Raw genomic sequence first — 21697 nt, 5'->3', positions numbered from 1 at the left:
ATTGTGTACAGATGGGGCCGTGCATTACGCTGAAACATGTGGTGATGGCGACGGATGAATTGCACAACATCACTGTGCATTCAAATTGCCATTCATAAAATCCAATTGTGTTCGTTTTCCGTAGCTTATTTTTTTTACCTTTATTTAACCAGGTAGGCAAGTTGAGAACAAGTTCTCATTTACAATTGCGACCTGGCCAAGATAAAGCAAAGCAGTTCGACAGATACAACGACACAGAGTTACACATGGAGTAAAACAAACATACAGTCAATAATACAGTATAAACAAGTCTATATACAATGTGAGCAAATGAGGTGAGAAGGGAGGTAAAGGCAAAAAAGGCCATGGTGGCAAAGTAAATACAATATAGCAAGTAAAACACTGGAATGGTAGTTTTGCAATGGAAGAATGTGCAAAGTAGAAATAAAAATAATGGGGTGCAAAGGAGCAAAATAAATAAATAAATAAAAATTAAATACAGTTGGGAAAGAGGTAGTTGTTTGGGCTAAATTATAGGTGGGCTATGTACAGGTGCAGTAATCTGTGAGCTGCTCTGACAGTTGGTGCTTAAAGCTAGTGAGGGAGATAAGTGTTTCCAGTTTCAGAGATTTTTGTAGTTCGTTCCAGTCATTGGCAGCAGAGAACTGGAAGGAGAGGCGGCCAAAGGAAGAATTGGTTTTGGGGGTGACTAGAGAGATATACCTGCTGGAGCGTGTGCTACAGGTGGGAGATGCTATGGTGACCAGCGAGCTGAGATAAGGGGGACTTTACCTAGCAGGGTCTTGTAGATGACATGGAGCCAGTGGGTTTGGCGACGAGTATGAAGCCTGCTTATTATGCCTGCTCATATACCATAATCCCGCCACCACCATGGTGTTCACAACAATATCAGAAAATCGCTCGCCCACACAACCCCATAAACGCAGTCTGCCATCTTCCTGGTACAATTGAAATTGGGATTCATCCGTGAAGAGCACACTTCTCTAGCGTGCCAGTGGCCATCGAAGGTGAGCATTTGCACACTGAAGTCGGTTATGACGCCAAACTGCAGTCATGTCAAGACCCTGGTGAGGATGACGAGCACGCAGCTTCCCAGAGACTATTTCTGACAGTGTGCAGAAATTCTTTGGTTATGCAAACCCACAGTTTCATCAGCTGTCCGGATGGCTGGTCTCAGACGATTCCCACAGGTGAAGAAGCCGGATGTGGAGATCCTGGGTTGGCGTGATTACATGTGGTCTGCAATTGTGAGGCCAGTTGGACGTACTGCCAAATTCTCTAAAATGAAGTTCTAGGGTGCTTATTGTCGAGAAATTAAAACACTAAATTCTCTGGCAACAGCTCTCTGGTGGACATTCCTGCAGTCAGCATGCCAATTGCACGCTCCCTCAAATCTTGAGACATCTGTGGCATTGTGTAGTGTGGTCAAAACGGCACATTTTAGAGTGGCTTTTTATTGTCCCCAGCACAAGGTGCACCTGTGTAATGATCATGCGGTTGAATCAGCTTCTTGATATGCCACACCTGTCAGGTGGATGGATTATCTTGGCAAAGGAGAAATGCTCACTAAAAGCGATGTAAACAAATTTGTGTACAATTTCTGGGATCTTTGATTTCTGCTCATGAAACATGGGACCAACACTTTACATGTTGTGTTTATATTTTTGCAAGAAGAATGACTTCCCTAATAATCATGTTTACATGGACACATCTGACATCAGGCTACCTGATGGGACTTTGATAAATGCCGAAAATAGCCAATAAACGTTCTACCACAGCAACCATGTTGTTTCTGTGACACAAAGTTTGGACATAAAGTTTGTATGTGAAAACTATTTCTAAGATGCATACTCAGTTTTCCCAAACTCACTTCACTCGTGCAAAAGAAGGAAGCTCACGATGCTCGAGCTAGCACATGCGCAGATCAAATGCACCGCTGTAACTCTGATTAAGGCATCTACATGTCCTAATAATTGGAAAGATTGCTCAGAAAACCAGGTGTTTTAATTGGAGTATGCTTACTTCGATTATGACCGTACACCGATTAAGATAAGCAGAGTAAGGCGTTTATATGACTAATGCCATACTCGGCCAACTGTCATAATCAGTTTAAAATCCAATTATTTGTGTGCATGTAAATCAACTCAGTGTATTTGTGTCACTGCTCTGACATAAAGATATTCTTTGAATAAGGTTACTTCCCAATTCTCTAATTTGCCCATCACTAGTTATTAGTCACAAAGTCATAATTATGGCTAAACCCCACCTATTTCTACAATTTACCTTCTTAAAATCAGATTTTAAACCTACCTAATCCTAACCTTATTCACACAGCTATGAGATAACACTAGTTGCCACATGTCAAAATTGGCTAACACCCTAAGTTTTCACTGGTCCTCTTCCCTTATGGATTTCAATTGAAGTACTGGTGTAAGAAATGAAAACATTTTTTATCATATGAGTGAGTCTATGAGGACACTTCCTCCTATTTCAAGTCCATAGCAGGGAAATAGAAGTTCCTAAATGACCTTGTTCCCTCCACTATACATACACATGTATAGTGTGTATGTAATATTTAAAGTGTGTGTTTTTCCAAAATGTTCTTCTACACCACCTTCTTGCACACTGGGTTTCTACCTGACACTAATTAGTCCACTAAACCTTGTCATTCAACAGAAGTGTGCTATTGCTTTCAAGAGTAATGCAATATACTGTGTGATTTGACACAGGGAAGTTTAGTTTCTATACAGAATGGCCACGATTGCTCAAATTTCAAGCTGTACTCCGTGATCACAGTTTTGCCCAAGGCAGGTTTAAATCATGTTAAGGCAAGTAAACTACACTTACCTAGTGGAGCTTTTAGAATTGCCCATTTCACCCTGGTGATATGGGGGGAAAAGTAACCCTTTTTCTTATGAAAACAGTTGTTATTGTTTGCCTGTCATTTGGTTTAGAGAGCTTGTGTCTTCTTGCAGTTGATGGAGGTTCAGAACCCTACTCGGGTCTTAAAAACCTTCATGGAATCTGGGTGAATGCAGTCAACCCCGAAGGGACAGTAAAAAGTAAAACGCCATGTAGAAATTGTATTTTGAAACTTGGCTCTCCATATATATGGAATGTCTACACCCCCCTTTAACCTTTTTCACATTTTGCTACCTTAAAATTACATCTATTAAATTACAGATTTTTCATACAGATCTACACAACCAACTCCACATTTTCAAAGTGAAAGAAAGTTATAGAAAATGTTCCAAATTGTTTTTTTTTTTATACAAAAATTAAATATCATAATTGGACTTTGCACAACTCATAGGGAAACATATATTCATTTTTTTTTGTCAAAATTGTTCAAGCTGATTCAATTTGGTTGGGAATCATTAAATGGGCAGCAATATTCAAACATTTTCAAGCACATTTAAGTCAGGACTAAGACTAAACAACTCAGGAACACCTATTGGAAAGCCATTCTGGTGTGTTTTTGGCATAAACATTTGAGTAAATGTCTCGCTGAAAAATAAAACTATCCCAGGGTTAGATATTCAAAAGACTGAGGCGGGGTTTCCTCTAACTTTTTACCTGGGCTTTGCTCCATTCATATTTATATTGATCCTGAAAAACTCCACAGTCCCGGTCGATGACAAGCATACCCATAACATGCAATCACAATACTTGAAAATAGAGAGGGTTTCACTCTGTGTTGTATTGGATTTGACCCAAACCTGTAGTTTTTAATTTAGGCCAAAAAGTTAATTGATTTGCCGTGTTGTCTTGCAGTATTACTTAACAGCCTTATTGCCAACAGAATGATTTGGAGTGGATTTTTTAACACAGGCTTCTTTCTTTTCACCTTGTCATAAAGGCCAGTAATATGAGTTGAATGCAATGTTGTTGATCCCATTGTATTTTAAAGTATCGTGGCATCATGTTATGTTTTTATTTATTTATGATTATATATATATTTTTTATCTTAACATGTTCTATAACTTTCTTTCATATAATTTCTATCTGCAACTTTACCCAACGTCTGCCTGCTGAACCGGTCCCTGATGTACTTTGTTTGACACCAGAGAGCAGCAGTCTCACCTAGACTAGAGAGGACCACCGGCTCGTCCTCATTGGAGTTGAGCAGACGCTCAGATGGGGAACCCTGCTGTACAGGGACCATGTTTAACTAGGGCCGGCTTCCCAGGCACAGATTAAGCCTAGCCCTGGACTAAATGGGGAATCTCAATTGAAAGTGTTTTTTTGGCCAAGACTAGGTTTAATCTGTGTTCTGGAAACTGTCCCCTACAGTCACCTATTAAGCCAGATAGCAAGCCCATATGACTTAGCTAGCACATGGCACATTATCATAGCATTGTCATTGAGAATCCGAGAAACTAGACTCGGAGGACTCAGTCTTACTTGGCCAGGGCCTTGCTGGGCGGGTCTGCCAGGCTGTGCCAGTAGGCAGAGTCTGTGAGCAGGGTGTGGCCCAGCAGGGTGAAGGTGATCTGCTGGGTGTCCAGGCAGAAAATGCTGTAAAGCAGCTGCACCACCCGGTTGGCCCACTCCTGGCGAGTCTCCTTCAGCAGCTCCTGAGACACATAGGAAGTAGGAATGAGAAATGGATTGATACATACCCTAAATGATATACAGTAAGAGTAAATACACACAGAGACAGACACACATTCAAATAATTTATTTTAAAAAAAGAATACTTTAATGACTAAACGAAAAATGTCCCTTTTTCAGGACCCTGACTTTCAAAGATAATTCGTAAAAATCCAAATAACTTCACAGATCTTCATTGTAAAGGGTTTAAACACTGTTTCCCATGCTTTTTCAAATGAACCACAAACAATTAATGAACATGCACTTGTGGAATGGTCGTTAAGACACTAACAGCTTACAGACGGTAGGCAATTAAGGTCGCAGTTATGAAAACCTAGGACACTAAAGAGGCCTTTCTACTGACTCTGAAAAACACCAAAAGAAAAGATGCCCAGGGTCCCTGCTCATCTGCATGAAAGTGCCTCAGGCATGTTGCCTGAGGACTGCAGATGAGGCCAGGGCAATAAATTGCAATGTCCGTACTGTGAGACGCCTAAGACGGCGCTACAGGGAGACAAGACGGACAGCTGATCGTCCTCACAGTGGCAGACCAGATGTAACAACACCTGCACAGGATCGGTACATCCGAACATCACATCTGTGGGACAGGTACAGAATGGCAACAACTGCCCGAGTTACACCAGGAACGCGCAATCCCTCCATCAGTGCTCAGACTGTCCGCAATAGGCTGAGAGAGGCTGGACTGAGGACTTGTAGGCCTGTAGTAAGGCAGGTCCTCACCAGACATCACCCGCAAAAAGAGTGGGGTGACATCTCACAGCAATAACTGGCAAATCTGGTGCAGTCCATGAGGAGATGCACTGCAGTACTTAATGCAGCTGGTGGCCACACCAGATACTGACTTACTTTTGAACCCCCTTTGTTCAGGGACACATTATTCCATTTCTGTTAGTCACATGTCTATGGAACTTGTTCAGTTTTTGTCTCCGTTGTTGAATCTTGTTATGTTCATACAAATATTTACACGTGTTAAGTTTGCAAAAAATAAACACAGTTGACAGTGAGAGGATGTTTCTTTTCTTGCAGAGTTAATTTTGGGGGGAAAAGTGTAGGCCATTTAAAAACGCTTGGTCAAAATAAAAACAATCTATATCCATGTGACTTTTTTTACATGCAAGGATAGACCATCCCAGTACAAATGGTTTTTAATAAAAAAATAAAAATAAACAGCGCATTGAGCTGCTGGTGCTTCAGACAAGTGGCTTTGTTTACAATTAGGCTGCGTCTTTTGGTGGTTTTATGCCTCGTTCACATGCTAGACTGAAACTCTGAAATGTCAGACTTGCTGAATGTGTCACGTGTATAACTACAACCAGTTAGCAAGTTTAAAATTTCAGAGTTTCCTAGTTACGACTAGCACATGAACGCGGCATATGTGGACACAATGCGATTGTGTTATCAAATGTTATTAGTCACATATGCCGAATACAACAGGTGGTCAGTGAAACGCTTACTTACAAGCCCCTAACCAAGAACACAGTTTTAAAATAAACGATTAAGAAATAAAATTAACAAGTAATTAAAGAGCAGCAGTAAAATAACAAAATAACAATAACTAACAAATAACAATAGTGAGACTATACACAGGGGGGGTATCGGTACAGAGTCAATGTGCGGGGACACCGGTTAGTTGAGGTAATATGTACATGTAGGTAGAGTTATTAAAGTGACTAGGCTTAGATGATAACAACAGCGAGTAGCAGTGGTGTAAAAGGGGGGTGGGGGGGCAATGCAAATAGACTGGGTAGCCATTTTATCAGATTTTCAGGAGTTTAATGGCTTGGATGTAGAAACTGTTTAGAAGCCTCTTGGACCTAGACTTGGTGTTCCGGTACCACTTGCCGTGAAGTAGCAGAGAGAACAGTCTATAACTATGGTGGCTGGAAACTTTGACAATTTTTAGGGCCTTCCTCTGACACAGCCTGGTGTAGAGGTCCTGGATGGCAGGAAGCTTGGCCCCAGTGATGGTAGTGCGTACGGCCCAGTACCTCTGTAGTGCCTTGCGGTCGGAGGCCAAGCAGTTGCCATGCCAGGCAGTGATGCAACCAGTCAGGATGCTCTCGATGGTGCAGCTGTAGAACCTTTTGAGGATCTGAGGACCCATGCCAAATATTTTCAGTCTCCTGAGGGGGAATAGGTTTTGTCATGCTCTCTTCACAACTGTCTTGGTGTGCTTGGACCATGCAGTCATGAATGAACAGTGAGTACAGGAGGGGACTGAGCTCGCACCCCTGAGGAGCCCGTGTTGGGGATCAGCGTGGCGGATGTGTTGTTACCTACCCTTACCACCTGGTGGCGGCCCATCATGAAGTCCCGGATCCAGTTGCAGAGGGAGGTGTTTAGTCCCAGGGTCCTTAACTTATTGATGAGCTTTGTGGCACTATGGTGTTGAACGCTGAGCTCTAGTCAATGAATAGCATTTTCACATAGGTGTTCCTTTTGTCCAGATGGGAAAGGGCAGTGTGGAGTGTAATTGAGATTGCATCATCTGTGGATCTGTTAGAGCGGTATGGAAATTGGAGTGGGTCTAGGGTTTCTGGGATAATGGTGTTGATGTGAGCCATGACTAACCTTTCAAAGCACTTCATGGCTACAGACGTGAGTGCTATGGGTCGGTAGTCATTTAGACAGGTTACCTTAGTGTTCTTGGGGACAGGCACTATGGGGGTCTGCTTGAAACATGTTGGTATTACAGACTCAGACAGGGAGAGGTTGAAAATGTCAGTGAAGACACTTGCCAGTTGGTCAGCGCATGATTGCAGTACACGTCCTGGTAATCCATCTGGCCCTGCGGCTTAGTGAATGTTGACCTGTTTAAAGGTCTTACATCGGCTGCAGAGAGCGTGATCACACAGTTTCCCGGAACAGTTGGTACTCTCATGCATGTTTCAGTGTTATTTTCCTCGAAGCGAGCATAGAAGTTGTTTAGCTCGTCTGGTAGGCTCATGTTACTGTGCAGCTCTCGGCTGTGCTTCCCTTTGTAGTCTGCAATGCTTTGCAAGCGCTGACACATCCGACGAGTGTCAGAGCCAGTGTAGTACAATTCGATCTTAATCCCAAACTGACGCTTTGCCTGCTTGATGGTTCGTAAGATTTTTTATAAGCTTCCGGGTTAGAGTCCCACTCCTTGAAAGCGGCAGCTCTAGCCTTTAGCTCAGTGCGGATGTTGCGTGTAATCCATGGCTTCTGGTTGGGGTATGTACGTAAAGTCAAGGTGGGGACGACGTCATCGATGCACTTATTGATGAAGCCAATGACTGATGTGGTGTACTCCGGGAACATATTCCAGTCTGTGCTGTAAAACAGTCCTGTAGCTTAGCATCTGCTTCATCTGACCACTTTTTTTATTGATGGAGTCACTGGTGCTTCCTGCTTTTGCTTGTAAGCAGGAATCAGGAGGATAGAATAATAAGAGTAAAAGGTGGTCCATTGTTTTTTCCCCTCTGGTTGCACATTTAATATGCTGATAGAAATTTGGTAAAACGGATTTAAGCTCCCTGCATTAAAGTCCCCGGCTACTAGGAGCGCCGCCTGGGTGAGCGTTTTGTTTGCTTATGGTGGAATACAGCTCATTTAGTGATGTCTTAGTGCCAGTATCAGTCTGTGGTGGTATGTAGACAGCTATGAAAAATACTGATGAAATTCTCTCTCGGTAGATAATGTGGTCAACAGCTTATCATGAGATACTCTACCTCAGGTGAGCAAAACCTTGAGACTTCCTTAGATATCGTGCACCAGCTGTTATTTTCAAAAATACATAGTCCGCCGCCCTTTGTCTTACCAGATGCCACTGTTCTGTTCAGCCACGACTCCCTGAAGCATATGAGATTAGTTTTGAATGTCACGTTGGTAGTTTAATCTTCCGTGTAGGTCATCAATTTTATTTTCCAAAGATTGCACATTTGCTAGCAGAATGGAAGGAAGTGGGGTTTATACAATCGCCTACAAATTTTCAGAAGGCAGCTCGCCCTCTGGCCCCTTTTTCTCTGCCTTCTCTTCACACAAATGATGGGGATCTGGGCCTGTTCCTGGGGAAGCAGTAAAAAACTCAAGTCGGGCTCGTCGGACTCGTTAAAAGGAAAAAAAGGGATCTGCCAGTCCGTGGTGAGTAATCGCATTTCTGATGCACAGAAGTTATTTTCGGTCATAAGAGATGGTAGCAGCAACATTATGTACAAAATAAGATAAACGCAAAGACAAAAAAAAAGACAATTGGTTAGGAATACATCAAACGTCAGCCTTGTTCTCCAGCGCCATGTCGTATCAATAAAGTTTTGCATGTTGAGCTTTACATGAAAAGGGCAATTTATGTTTGTAGTGCATTTATCCCTCCAGTGAGCTTGAGACATGAACTGTTTTCTATTTCCCCCTCCCATTTCAAATAGAGGGAGTAAACAATGTGCACCAGAAGCAGTTTCCACAGACATTCTGGGACATACAGTACCAGTCAAAGGTTGACATCTACTCATTCAAGGTTTCTTCTTTATTTTTGACTATTTTCTACATTGTAGAATAACAGCGAAGACAACACTATTAAATAGCACATATGGAATTATGTAGTAACCAGAAGTGTTAAAATCCAAAAATAATTTTAAATTCTTCAAAGTAGCCACCCTTTGCACACATTCTTGAACATTCTCCGGACTAGCTTCACCCGGAATGCTTTTCCAACAGTCTTTAAAGAGTTCCCACATACGTTGAGCACTTGTTGGTCACTTTTCCTTCTTTCTGCGGTCAAACTCATCCCAAACCATCTCAATTGGATTGAGGTCGGGTGATTGTGGAGGCTAGGTCATCTGATGCAGCACTCCATCCTGCTCCTTCTTGGTCAAATATCCCTTACACAGCCTGAAAGTGTGTTGAGTCATTGTCCTGTTGAAAAATAAATGATAGTCCCACTAAGCGCAAGCCAGATGGGATGGAGTATCGCTGCAGAATGCTGTGGTAGCCATGCTGGTTAAGTGTGCCTTGAAGATTTCCACCAGTCTAAATGTCCATTCCTGGTGTTTTTTAGCCCAAGCAAGTCTTCTTATTGGTGTACTTTAGTAATGGTTTCTTTGCAGCAATTCAACAACGAAGGCCTGATTTATGCAGTCTCCTCTGAACAGTTGAGATGTGTGTTACTTGAACTCCATGAAGCATTTATTTGGGCTTCATTTTCTGAGGCTGGTAACGAATGAACTTATCCTCTGCAGCAGAGGTAACTCTGGGTCTTCCTTTCCTGTGATGGTTTCATCATAGTCAATTCATCATAGCGCTTGATGGTTTTTGCAACCTCACTTGAAACTTTTTGTTCCCGTTTTCCAGATTGACTGACCGTCATGTCTTAATAAGGAACGGACACTTTTTAAAATTTGCCTAAAATGACATACCCAAATCTAACTGCCTGTAGCTCAGGACCTGAAGCAAGAATATGCATATTCTTGATACCAATTGAAAGGAAACACTGAAGCTTGTGGAAATGTGAAATTAATGTTGGAAAATACATCACATTAGATCTGGTGTCACGAACCAGCTCAAAGTTCGTAACAAAAAAGGGAGACAACATGGAGATAAGTTAATAAATATATTTTGTTATTCCTTAAGTAAACTAAATACAATTAACAATGACATGTGTGTCAGTAATCAGTAGTGTAAGTGAGTGGTTGCGTGCATAAATGATAATGAGGGGTGTTGAAAGGTGCCAACGCAAACAGACACTAAAAATGCCACAACCAAAATCTGTGTCTACATGGAGAGAGTCTCCTCAATGAATGGGGAAGTGGTGCATTTATCCTGGGACACACCAGGACCCAGGTGTGTCCCATGTTGCTGATGACCCTCCCAGCTCCGCCTACTTACATTCTATTAAGGAAAACAAGAGCAAAGATAAATAATTTGTCAGACAGAGTGGGAGGGTCGTCACACTGGTAAAACATTCTAAAGAAAAAAAACATGTTAATCGGGGGGGGACCGATTCTACGGAGGTTGAAATGATGGACTGTCGTTTCTCTTTGCTTATTTGAGCTTTTCTTGCCATACTATGGACTTGGTATTTTACCAAATAGGGCTATCGTCTGTATACCACCCCTCACAACACAACTGATCGACTCAAACGTATTAAGGAAAGAAATTCCACAAATTACATTTTAACAAGGCACATCTGTTAATTGAAATGCATTCCAGGTGACTACCTCATGAAGCTGGTTGAGACAATGCCAAGAGTGTGCAAAGCTGTCATCAAGGCAAAGGGTGGCTATTTTGAAAAATCTATAATCTAAAATATATTTGTTTTAACACTTTTTTTGGTTGCTACATGATTCCATGTGTGTTATTTCATAGTTTTAAAGAAAAACCCTGGAATGAGTAGGTGTGTCCAAACTTTTGACTGGTACTGTAGATCAATGCAAAACCCATCAGCAAACACGTTATTCATACACTGTAGACTGAAATGCAACACAATAGGCTTGCTAGCACTAGCAGCCACACAGAAGTCATTTACTTAGCCAAGACAGGAACAAATCAATTGTATTATATTTCTCACATTTACGAACACACATAAACCTAATGTCGATGCACAACGGTGTTGAATAAGTGGGAAAATGTAGTGGGGCACGACATGGCAGTTCAGTACAGCAACAACACCAAAGACAAGAACAGATGCAGCGCCGCTCGCTCAAGATCAAGTGGAAAAAGTGCTCCAAGAAGGTGCTGCCTAACTAGAACAACCAAAACAACATGATCCACCTCAACAACGAGAATCTGGAGAAGCCACAGTCATGCACCAACCTGTCCACTCTCACCCAGGATCAGAGCACCCCAGACCTAGTAAAGGGCTCTGACAACACCTCCTCGCAGGTCAAGAAGGCTCCCACTTTGTGGCCCTGACACACCCAAGAGGGTGATGGTCCAGGCCTCCACTGGCGAGCCACTGTGTTGCCTGGGTTAGTTCCTGTGCAAGCACTGCTCCCGGCTCCAGAACCTGTCCCAATGACCCAGGACTGTGGCTGCAGAGTGTGGACCGCTTCCTGCTTGGCCATGGCTGGGGGAACCAGAGCACCCTCGCCCCGGCCAACGTGGTTTTTGTCTTAATGCTTTGTCGCAAGGTGGTCTCCTTGGAGGTGGCAACAGAGCACCAGCTGCAGGACGTTGTGATCACCTGCTTCTACCGGACTTACTCCTGTAACGAGACTTCCTACCCACTGAGACCCTTCCTGGTGTAGACCGTCAGGGAGATCTCCTGGGACCGCTGCCTGTCCCTCCTCAACCTGATGAGTGGCAACATGCTCCAGATGAAAACGGACCCGCACTACTTCTTCCAGCTGTTTGCCGACCTGAAGAACGAGAGGCAGCACGTCACCTGTTTATTTATTTATTTTTTATTTCACCTTTATTTAACCAGGTAGGCTAGTTGAGAACAAGTTCTCATTTACAACTGCGACCTGGCCAAGATAAAGCATAGCAGTGTGAGCAGACAACACAGAGTTACACATGGAATAAACAATTAACAAGTCAATAACACAGTAGAAAACTGTGCAATGAGAGGTGACAAAACTCTAGATTACTCTTTACAAGGCCCTCCCTCACCCTCCATTTGGCAAATCACTTCCAAGCAAAATCTCAAAAAGAACTGGTGACGCGCTCAATACGGAAGTGGTCCGATGAAGCGGATGCTACACTACAGGACTGTTTTGCTAGCAGACTGGAATATGTTCCGGGATTCATTTGAAACATTAAGCAGTTTACCACAGTCACCAGCTTCATTAACTAGCGCATTGACAACATCTTCATCCCAGTATCTGCATCACATCACACAGTTACCGTGCGTACATACCCCAACCAGAAGCCATCGATTACAGGCAACATCCATACAGAGCTAAAGCTTTGAACTGTTTTGATGAAACTGGCTCTCATGAGGACCGCCACAGGAAAAGAAGACCCAGAGTTACCTCTGCTGCAGAGGATAAGTTCATTAGAGTTAACTACACCTCAGATTGCAGCCCAAATAAATGCTTCATAGAGTTCAAGTAACAGACACATCTCAACATCAACTGTTCAGAGGATACTTTTTTATTTTTATTTAAGTAGGCAAGTCAGTTAAGAACAAATTATAATTTACAATGACCGCCTACCCTGGCCAAACCCTAACCCGGTCGACGACGTGGCAATTGTGCGCCACCCTATGGGATTCCCAATCACGGCCGGTTGTGACACAGCCTGGAATCGAACCAGGGTCTGTAGAGACACCTCTAGCACTGAGATGCAGTGCCTTAGACCGCTGCGCCACTCGGGAGACTGCGTGAATCAGGTCTTCGTGGTTGAATTGCTGCAAAGAAACCACTACTAAAGGACACCAATAAGAATAAGAGACTTGCATGTGCCAAGAAACACGAGCAATTGACATTAGTATAGTGGTAATCTGTCCTTTGGTCTGATGAGTCCAAATGTGAGATTTTTGGTTACAACCGCCGTGTCTTTGTGAGACGCAGAGTAGGTGAAAGGATGATCTCCGCATGCTGTGTAAGGGCTATTTGAAAAAGGAGAGATGAAGTGCTGCATCAGATGACCTGGCCTTCACAATCACCCGAGCTCAACCCAATTGAGATGGTTTGGGATGAGTTGGTCCGCAGAGTGAAGGAAAAGCAGTGCTCAGCATATGTAGGAACTCCTTCAAAACTGTTGGAAAAGCATTCCTCATGAAGCTGGTTCAGAGACTGGCAATAGTGTGCAAAGCTGTCATCAAGGCAAAGGGTGGCTACTTTGAAGAATCTAAAATATGAATATATTTTGATTTGTTTTAACACTTTCTGGTTACTACATGATTCCGTGTGTGTTATTTCATAGTTTTGATGTCTTCACTATTATTCTACAATGTAGAAAATTGTCAAAATAAAAGAAAAACCCTTGAATGAAAAAGTTGAGTGTCTGAACTTTTAACAGGTACTGTACATTTTGAAGTATTCAGATATGTTTTATTTGAATAGACAAATATGTAGTTGAATATTGGAAAGTATTTAGAAATACACTTGGAAAGTATTGGCATGTATTTGAAAACACTCAAAAAGACTGACTCAAATGAACTTCTATGCATTTAACCATGGTATTTGAAAATACTATCAAATAGTAAGCTATTTATTTATCGGAAATTATTCGAAAATACTTCCAATAGTAGTTGATTTGGGCCACATTATTTGAAAATAGTCAATCACACAGAAAATAAATTTTAAATAATAATCAAATACACATGTATTGAACCCGGGTCTGGTGTGTGTGTGTGTACCGAGCATCCATCTGTGTGTGTGTGTGTGTACCCTTCGTTGTAGAACTGCAGTGTGTTCTCCTCATACAGCGGGATCATGAGCTGACGTATCATGGTCTGGGGCTTCTCCTTCTCGTCCAGCCCCAGCATCCTCACATGGGCTACCAGCCAGGCCACAGCACAGATAGCCATGATGCACACCTTGCCCTTAATGTTGTCTGTTATCTTCTAGACTGTGTGTGAACTCTGAACATGCTTCCAGGCCACTCATACGACAAATGACCTAACTTTATGAATGGTTTAAATGAGGAAGGGACTAAAAACAGCACACATGCAACCTCAAGTCATAATGCCAGCAGTCATATGCTATGACTCATTTTCCACTACGGCAAGAGCAAGTTCACTTTTGTGGTTCAACGGTTAACTGTCGACATGGTTTCGAGAGCAAAATAGACCATGACACAATACTGGAATCACCTGCACGGCCTCCACATACAGCATGCCATTCAACACCTCCAAGATGGCTGCAGGTGTGCTGAGGCAGATTTCGTGCCACTTCATTTGACTGACACACACAGCGGTACGAAACAATCAGTACAGCTTCAGGAAAACAATGAGTCATGCCAAGATTTCTAGGAGGGAAAAGAGAAGGTGCAGAAAGGACTCACTGGTTTAAATTACGCTCATAAATTAAAAAAAAAACAAAAAAAATGAACATGGGGAACAACATTTTAACCATAGCATGGGCTTGTTCCTTCCTCCTTTTTCACCCAGCAGCTGAGAAACACAAAGCCAGTCTGATTCTGACCCTAGAGTGAAATATCACTCACACTAGCTTCAGCTCAGTGGCATTGTTGAGGAGGGCCACCAGGCTCTCCACCTTGCCCAACTCCATCCTAAAGCAGGGGTGGTCTGGGTTCAGGGTCTTGCTCTCCTCTGAGGGGCTGAGGTCCGACAGGATCACCTTGAGGGGTCGCAACATGGAGTCATATCATATAATAATAGGGAGCGGGGGACATAACATCCATTTATATGAGGACCAGGTTCTGACCATGACACATATGTTACATGAATCATACTACACATCATATAAATGTGGCAAAGCCGCTTGCAGCTGTGCCACAGACAGCACAGGCAGAAAGCTATTGGGTGGTTGGCCACCTAGTGGTGTTGTGCTGAAAGAGCAGGACAATGATGCAAACTCTTCAGGATAAGTGTAATTGTTATTTGGCATGGACAGGAGGGACCTGATCCTAGATCAGCTCTCCTGCTCTGTGACACTTTATGAATACTGACCTACATCCCTATGATAGATAGCATTAGTACTAGGTGTGAGACCAACTTCTGATCCATAGGTCTGCAACCCGTGACACTGCATGAGGAAGGATATGTCGAACAGCAGGGCTCGCACCGAGGCCGTCTTAGCAGCAACGAGATAGAACAAATAGTGCCCAATGTTAATATTAAATTGGTTTCAACAGCTCCCACACTCAGCATGTCTTCAACATTAATGTAAAATCTCATTCAAAAAGTCCCATACTCAGTAACACTGGAACTGTGAAACATTCTTAACTCATGTACTCACATCCTTCTCCACTGAAGTGCTTCAGAAACTCATTCAGCCTGAAGAGCAAAGACAGAGCATCAATAAATCATCTCCTGCAAACATTATGTTCCTCTTCCATCATTTGGACATTCCCATTTGGACTTTAAAGCCACAATCCGTAATTAGTTTTTCAACCAAAACGGCTGCCCCGCCACTTGGTTTGCTATTAAGCTGAGGAATGGGGCTGGAGTAACCAATACCAAATTACAGATTGCATCTTTAAGACTCTCCACAGTAACATAATTTGAGTCTGTCAATACAGTGGATTGAACTGTCCTAATGGACTTTAATATAATACATGTCAGTATGTTGATGTCTGTCTCACTTGATGAACATCCGGGCAAAGGATGTGAGTTTTCCCGTGGCCGCGATATGCAGCCAGGAGGGGGTCCAGGCTTTTTCCAGACAGCATGTGTCACGGCACAACCAGCAAGCCCCCTGGAGACTTGGGAGTGGTCTACGTCCACTGTCTAACACAACAGGGGAAGACAGATACAGTGATGACAGTGTGATATGACTTCATGACAAGGTGAACTAACGGTCTTATCATCAGTACTAATCCAGGGATATAGTAGCGGGTAAAAGTCAGCGTTGTGTTCATTAAAACACACCGCAGCAACACATTTTGCAATGGACCTCCTGGTGAACATCATGACCCTGCTGACTTTAAGGCTAGGTAGGGATGGCATGGGGAGAAGGAGGACCTTGAGGATGTTGGTGACGGTGGGCTCGGCTCACAGGATGAGGCCTGGGTTGGATGTTGGCATTTTCTGCAGTCTTCAGCCGTGGGAAGTACACCCTGTCCTCACCCCGAAGGTTACACGAGAGAGAGAGAAAAATACACTGACAGACAGACAGTGAGGTAGTGATAGGAATGTGTGAAAGGGGGAGATAGCCTACCGGTTAAGAGCGTTGGGCCAGTAACTGAAAGGTCGCTAGGTAGAACCCCCGAGCCCGGCAAGGTTCTGCCCTTGAGCAAGGCAGTTAACTGCCAACAACAACTGCTTCCCAGGCGCCGATGACATGGAGGTTGATTAAGGCAGCCCTCCACACCTCTCTGACTCAGAGGGGTTGGGTTAAATGCAGAAGACACATTTCGGTTGAATGCATTAACTTGAGCAACTGACTAGGTATCTCCTTTCCCTTGATTATCCCTTTTATTACATGGCTATAAATTAACACATTTGCCACTAGAGATGTGTTAATTTACAGGTAGAAATGTGTTGAACATCCACTGAAGTAGCTAGCATGTTTACTAGATAGCTACATTAGTTGCTTTGGTAACCAACAAACAGACTTGCTATTTAGCTAACCAAACCATAAGTCCTAACTTGCTATTATGAAAATCGAATTCAACAATGTTTGAAATTCGACTTTTGCTTTCAAAAGCAGCTCACACTTGGAACATGTAAGCAATAACTATAACCATTGAATTCTACTGTGCTTTATAGGGAAATAATGCACGCTCTAGCATGCCCTTCAAGCCAATCAGAAACGAGAATTCAACAATGCCATGGCATAAAACATGATACCATGCTTCTTATGTTCTGGATCACTCACATGCATTGCTGGTCAGCCATGTCCAGCAGTGGTGTGAGCTTCAGAGGGTATTTAAAGGCAATGTTCACGTCGTCCATGAAGTCCTGCTGCAGATTGACAGAGACTAGACCAGCAGTATTCACTAGCCTACATTCATTTCATTCAGTGGTGATTGAGTAATATGACCAATGTATTTTTTACTTGTAAATAAACTTGAAACAGACATTATAACCATTGATTGTTATGATGTCAAGAATAACTCAGTCACTATATCTGTACTGTACAATCTCTCCCTGGGGATAGTTCTTCAGTCTGAGGAGAACCTGGGGGGGATCTAGATATGAGAGATGGTTCACGGGCTCCAAGGAAAATAAAACATTCACATCCTGTAACTATCCGGCCTTCATTGTGAGAAGTACCTCGAGGATGGTGAAGGCGGTCCACTTCAGCTCTTCAGTGCCCTCTGGTGACTATGAGGCCAGTGAAACATGTCTTCAGATCTCCAACACAAAGAGTGGCGCAGGGATACGCTGCACAGGGGAACGCACCACAATGGGGGGGGGGTCAGTATTCCATTTCAATTTAGGAAGTAAACTGAATTACAATTTTACCTCAATTTAAAGTGAAACTTGCATATGCTTTGCATACGTTAACTCTAGACCAGGGGTTCTTATACCTTTTCAGTTCAAGAACCCAAATTATAAATTGACTGTCCTCCCATGATCCAAATTAAGTATAAATAGTGTGCGATTATAGATTTATTCTCACTACTCGAAATCCACCTCTCACATGGCCAGGACCCACTTTGGGTCCCGACCAATATTTACAAAACCGTGCTCTAGACCAATCAAGGCTCACCTGCACCCTCTTGATCATCATCAGCTGTTTCACCAGTGGCTGAGTCTCCCCCGTCAGGTTCATGGTACCTTCCAGCATGATGAAGGCGTGGACCGAGGGGAACGATGAGTGATGCAGGGGGTCGGACTGTTCCAACACTATCGTAGGAATACTGAGGGGGAAGATAGGTCAGATGATTATTTTTAAAAAACAGCCATTGTGGCTTCAATTATTGTTTACAAAGGCAATGGCTTCTGCTCCAAAAGTGCTACATTCTCACCTCTTCAACCAATGAAATACACACTTCCAGCTTGCCTCTCAGTGTCTGATTGGTTAGACTGCTGAGGCCCTCTGTCACTTTGAGAAAAGCTTGCTCCACATTGGTCTAGGAGGCCTTTAAAACATATCAGGGGAAAAGCAGAAAATCGGTATAAGACAAAGTAAGATTTATCCTACTAACTGAAAGAATACACATACAATGGACGGAGCCAAGCCCTCAGATATGATGTGGAGTTAAACATACTGTTGGATTCTGTATTTTACATTATAGCCATTAGCATATGATTAAATATTATCTGATGTTGGTTGTATGAGGTGTCTGCATTTGTGCACTGGAGCATCATTATGAGATTAAACAACTACTTGCTACTTGCCTGTTTGTGTGTGACAAGAACTGAGTAACATGGTGTGACCTGCATGTTGCAAAACTGTAGATAACAGCCCAGCAGATGCTTTGTCCTTGTGTTTGTATGTAACAATATTGAGCACATGGTGTGACTTGCTGTATCTTACAAAGTTGTGATAGGGAGGGGTGGTCATCACGAGGTTTAACTGAGATGGAAAAATACTGAACAACACAATAGCAGGAACTGAGCAACTGTTATAACTAGGGGGTGATACCAGAACAGGAAGGATCTATACATCGACGGAGGGAGGACTCCAAGAAGCGCCAAGAGGTGGGGAGTGCCTGCGATAGGCTGGGCAAGTTTAAACCACGCCCAGCCTCTACTGTGATAGACAGGGCAACAGACGCGTTGGAACTATCACAGTATAAGAACAACTGTTTATGTACATCCTGTCAGTTCTCTGTTCTGCCCTGCGTGGCATTACAGTGAGCCCGTATATACGAAAGTTGCATTTGCCATTTATTACTTAGCTAATAAAAAAATACATAGTATAAAATCAGTGACTCATTGTTATATTTATCCTGATACCAGATTCAAATTTACGCAACTCTAACAATACCAATGAAATCCATTCAATCAAATGCTACAACAACAATATTAATATTTTGCTGTCATTTCAGTTTAATCACAATAATATACAGCCAAGCACAGGTAGTGATAGGAAAATCCCTTAGAAGATTCCGTAGCTGCTGACTGACCTTGGTTCTCCAGGCATGCGATGTGGACCAGGGCCCTGTTCTTGGTGCTGTTCACCAGGTCCCTTAGCCTCTCCTGGCAGGCCCTATGGCTGGCTTCAGTGCCGGCCGCCGGCCCCAGCTCCCCGAGCCTCTCGCAGTACCAGGCACAGCCTGTCAGCAACCACACTACCATGCAAATTGAGGTTTGGGATTATTCTGCAGATTATTTTTCAATATGAAAAGGTGACTTGACATCAGAAATGCACTCACTCTCTTTAGCCCTGAGAAAATTATTCGAGCAGCAGACTCATACCGAATAGTATTTTAACCATATTTAATAACAAATGGTGAATAGAAGGTATGTCATCTTTGTCAGGTTGCATCTATTTATACGCAGAGCCAGGATAAACCTTTTCCAGGGCTAACACCAATGCCCAATTTAAAGGAAGGACTAATGAAAGGATGTGCACCTGAGACGGTGGGAGCACATGTCCAGAATCTACAACAGGGACTTGACACAGATCTCCCTGGAGAAATCATCAAACAGGGGCATTTGTCAGACAAGTTGTCAGCCGATGAAAGTATGCATGTCTAGTAGTGGTCAGACAGTTGGTATTAGCCAGAAAGATATAAAAACGTGGCCAAACTGATGGCTAAGAGTACACTTGAATAAGACACCATCTGAGGAAAGACATTTCCATTTGTAATTATTGTGCATAATAAATCAAGCACAGTAGCCAATCTTGAACACTGCCTTTCCTACTATGTGCAGAATATGAAGATTAACCCTTTAATATCGCTACAACCAAAGAATACAGATCATATATGTCTATTTTGACGCTATGTATAGGATAAACGATGGGTTTCAAAATGTCAACCATACCCAGGAACTGATGGCATACTTTAGGTAGGACAAGATGAGCGGGTTGGGAGAAGGGCCAATCATTGCCTGCTCCATAAGAGCCTCTGGAACATAGGGAAATAAAGAAATGACTTATTTCATACCCTGAAATCATTTTAATTAACTGTTTACTTTCCACATCGCATACATTTACATGGATGATCAACACAAGTCAGCTGACCTGCCAGGTTGAGGTGGAAAGGGAGCCACATGGGACTAGGCTCCTTCCAAGCCTGGAGTATGGCTTGTTTCAAATTGACCACCTTCATACCGACAAGAGCTAAACACATTATCAAACACATGCAATACATGGAAATCAAGAGTTTTTAGCATATGAAAATGTCATAAGATGGATCAGCTCCATTATGTACGTCTTGGTGAAACTGTAGCCACAAAGTTGTGCCTGGTGACACTGCTGGCTCACTTTGATGCTAGCCCATGCATGTAGCGTCGGATGCTCAATGAAGCTCGTAGTGCAGATCCAACGCATGAACATGAACCAGAAGTAGTCTGGCGGTAAACAGAAAAAGTGTTCAAAAGTAGTTTATTTTGGATAAGTTACACCTTGCACACACAAAGAACTAGCTTATTTGACCGCAACTAAGGGATTCTGGTTCTGTATCCCAACAGAATCCCTTAGTTGCAAGACGAAGCTAACAGCAACCAACGCCTCCATCACACTTACAGCGTCATTGCGTTTTGGTACACCAGAAGTACATTCATTTCTAATGGAACGCTGCTTTTGCCTTGCAGCATTGTATTGAAGAGGCAGTTGCAGTGCGTTCTGTGTGGTGCATACGGTGGATTTATCGAACATATGCATCAAATTGTATGCGAAGAAGACGGCTTGACAGAAATGGTAGCAGAAGGTGAAATGCTCACTAACAGGGATGTAAAGCAATTTGTGCACAACATATGAGAGAAATACGTTGTGCATATGGAACATTTCTGTGATTTATTTCAGCTCATGAAACATGGGGCCAACATTTTACATCGTGCGCTTATATTTTTGTTCTGTTTGTAGCATTTTTGCACACTTATTTCCATATGCTTCCCTATTGGAACCACCGCTATGCCATTTCTCATCCTGGCTCTGCGTATAAAGAGACGCAATCTGACAAAGATGACATACCTTCTATTTACCATGTGTTATTAAATATGGTTAAAGCACTCATATGCCAAGATAATCCATCCACCTGACAGGTGTGGCATATCAAGAAGTTGATTCAACAGCAAAATAATTACACAGGTGCACTTTGTGCTGGGGACAAGAAAAGGCCACTCCAAAATTTGCAGTTATCACACAACACAATGCCACAGATGTTTCAAGTTGAGGGAGCGTGCAATTGGCATGCTGACTGAAGGATTATCCACCACAGCGGTTGCCAGAGAATTGAATATTAAATTCTCTACCATAAGCCGCTTCCAACTTCGTTTTAGAGAATCTGTCAGGACGTCCAACTGGTCTCACAACCGCAGACCGTGGTTACGGAGCGTGGTTACACGCCAGCCCTGGACCTCCACATGCGGCTTCTTCACCTGCGGGATCGTCTGAGACCAGCCACCCAGACATTTCTGCACAAACTGTCAGAAACCATC

General features: G+C 42.9%; 1 pseudogene; it reads right to left on the bottom strand.

The window, feature by feature from the left end:
* LOC112223251 overlaps positions 1-20367 on the bottom strand; it is a 30577-nt pseudogene extending 10210 nt beyond the window's left edge.
* Positions 20368-21697: the final 1330 nt, after the last annotated feature.

Source organism: Oncorhynchus tshawytscha, linkage group LG24, assembly GCF_018296145.1.
Source record: "Oncorhynchus tshawytscha isolate Ot180627B linkage group LG24, Otsh_v2.0, whole genome shotgun sequence".
Classification (NCBI taxonomy): domain Eukaryota; kingdom Metazoa; phylum Chordata; class Actinopteri; order Salmoniformes; family Salmonidae; genus Oncorhynchus; species Oncorhynchus tshawytscha.
This window is presented reverse-complemented; position numbering and strand designations above follow the sequence as displayed.